Below are 3,119 nucleotides of genomic sequence, written 5' to 3'. Positions count from 1 at the left end.
ATATAAACATCGGAATATAGTTGGACCGGCTGTGACGCCATTTACGGCTTTTTCAGCGCAAAAGCCGGGCCCCGGATCGCGGGCGCGTCGCATGCGTTTAGCCCTTTTGCGTAACCTGACTGAACCTGACCCTGTTGGCCGCCTGGCACGCAGGAGGCCGCAGGTTATTATCTGCACCATCTTTCGGCCCGGAGGCCACCGTTTCGCTCCCGGCATGGGCTTGTGATAAACTTTTTACGACTCGATAGACTTCCCACCGAAACCCACCTCGCGCTCTTTCCGTGTTGATCCGGTTTTTTCTGTGCGCGGCCTCTCCGTTATTTTTGGGGTGGCGGTCTTCTGCCTCGTCGGAGGCTCCGTCGGGATCGGTGGCTTTTGGCTGGCCTTCGGTTTGCTCTTCCGATGGGCTGGTCCACCCGGTTCCGGGTGGTCGGGCGCATTAAGATGGTGGCTTTTGATTGCGGATGGCCCGGTGGTGGTGGTGGTGCGAAAGGGAACTCTTTTTTATCGCGATCCTCGCAACGTAAGGAGGACGCCACCACCGCCGCGCGGCTTAAGGGATGATGGCCGGTGCCGTGAGAGTTTCTTCGTGCCCTCGAGTGAATCACGGCCAAATGCGGATTAAGTTACAATTAATAATAAAAAGAAAACAAGGAAAACACAACCCTCTGTCGAGAGTTGTCTTCCGGTTCGGTGCCGATCGGGGGTTCTGTCTTGCTCCGGAGCACACAGATACACCTGCGTGTTTTATGTTTCCTTTGCATTGTCGTGACGGTGACCTTGTGTGATTGTTGCTGGAAATTTCCATTTGTTCGCTGCCCTATGCGTTGGTTTAATGGAAAATCCAACATTTTTGTTTCCTTGATTGGCGCATTATGATGTAGGGAATTATTTCGAAGAGAGTTTTAAATAAGATAAGACAGGGAATCTTATACTACTGTGGCCTCGAAACATCTTTCTTTATTCCTTTAAACCTTTATCATCACGCTTAAAGCTATCCCGACTCTTTACGCTCCGAAACGCCCCAAAAAGATCTTTTTGGGAATAGCTTCAACACGTTCTTCGTTTCGACTCTTATCTTAACTATCTTGACTCCAAACGGTATCCAAGGAGTGGTCTCTTATGCAATGTAGCGAGGCGCCTACTTGAGTTTGTGGCAAAATGATCACGAACTGATCACGCAAATGTGGTGCAAAAATATCAGGAGTAAATTGAACCGAAAATTATCTCGCCACACACAACGTTTAATATTCAAAACTTGTTGGAAAGAATTCGTGATGCACCACGGCACGATATTCGAAGACAACTGATACTTAAGATCTTTGTCGATCGAGGATATTCGTTAATCCGTTCAATGTTTACCTTACACAATAAACGAAGAGTTTGATATCATCATCAAACCAACAAGGAGTTTGGCCGAACTTTGCGACGTCGGTTAGTTGAAGATAAATTCAATTTGTAACAAACGCCAAGTAAACCGTCAGCTTGCGTAGACTGAGAGCAAATTAATATTTTTCTAGGCCATTAAGGTTGCACCATTTGTCGATCACTGTTCACCGCCTGTTAACCGTTGCAATAATCTTAACGCAAAAATCAGAACAAAAGGAAAAGGAGCGGACCGACCGGACCAGGCGAACAAGCGGGACGGAACGGGACATAACCTCGCGTCTGCTGCCGCGACGGTTGTCGTTGATGTGGAATTTTATCGCGTTTCGAAAGTTCAAAAAAAAAAACAAAACTCGCGCTCGCGCCCGGTCCCGCTGCTGATCTCGGCTGATTTCGGCAACAACAACGGCAACCCGTTGTTGCGATCCGCGGGCGTGAAGTGGCATTCCCTCGGAGCTCGGTTTTCTATTCTTAGGAAATTCTAGCGCCCTGGCCTTCTCCGCCGCGGTGCAGCGGAAAATTCGTCCCGTTCGCGCCGGGCTCCGCACGCCGCGCTGCACAACAGATAACCCTTTTGTGCGTATGTATTTCTATTGGGTTCTCGCTCTCTCTCTCTCTCTCTCGCACACGCGTGCCGTTGTAGTTTCTTTAAAACGGTGGATTTATTTTCAAGGCTTCACCGGTCTGGCGGGCGGTTGCGATTCGCATACACGCGCGCGCCAGTTTCGAAATGTTTGCCGATTGATCACGGCAGATGGAATGCACTTTCGTTCCCGGGCGCTCGCGCAAATCTGCGTGCTCGGAATGCACTTTTGATTGTGCACCGGTACCCTTGTTCCGAAAAAGGTTGCCAGAATGATTAGAGACTGGAGTTTCGTTTCCCAACTTTTCCCGAGGCCCGATTTAAACCTTTTTGAGACGATCGAATGCCACCCCGAGTTCGGGGGTGAAAGTTTAATGCGCACGTAACGACGCCGCCTGATGTAGGAAAATTGAGCAATTTTGGACCTCCTCAATTCGTGTGCGGCAATATTTGTTCCACACCCGTCACGGGTATCCTCGGTTTGGTTCTCTGGCCGGCCCGCAGTTGATTGTGCTTTTAATTTAACTAATGGACACCCTTCCAGGGGGCCAGTGACTGTGTTGACCCCGACTTTGGAGCCGGCCTTCCGATGGACCGGAAGCCGAAGCATGAAACATGGCGCCGGATGGTCATGGACCCGGGGCGAACCCGGCACGGCGTCTTTGATGTTGGTCCATTCAAATAATGTGCGAAACGCAACATATATCGCCCCAAATGGAGGCATCCGGCGCATAATAAAAACAAAAAGTCAAGTAAAGCGGACGCCTGGTGGCTCACGTGCGTGCGTTCGTGCGCCATGCACACCCCCGGGCCGGTTCCCGAAACACGTTTTTGCCCAATCGTTTACACTGTCCGTGCCCTGACCCACGGTGGCCCCAAAAGCAGCACCACCACAGCACGGCCCAGCAGCATTCAATTTATTCGAACGATCTCTCCGGCACTGGCCCGTTGCTCCTGGCTCGCACCGGCGGGGTCCTTCCGAGGCCCGTGGGCCACGGCGATTTTATGGCGACCGCTGGTGACCTAACCCTCGGGGAAGGCAGCCCCATCGAGCACGTCGGCCGTTTCAGTGACAGTTGTATCTAATCTTTCAGCTCGCTGCTGGAACACGGAAGAGAGCATCCGGGATAACCCGCGGGAGAGAGAGAGA

This window comes from Anopheles bellator, chromosome 1, assembly GCF_943735745.2.
Source record: "Anopheles bellator chromosome 1, idAnoBellAS_SP24_06.2, whole genome shotgun sequence".
Lineage (NCBI taxonomy): Eukaryota > Metazoa > Arthropoda > Insecta > Diptera > Culicidae > Anopheles > Anopheles bellator.
Note: the sequence above shows the minus strand (reverse complement) of the source record.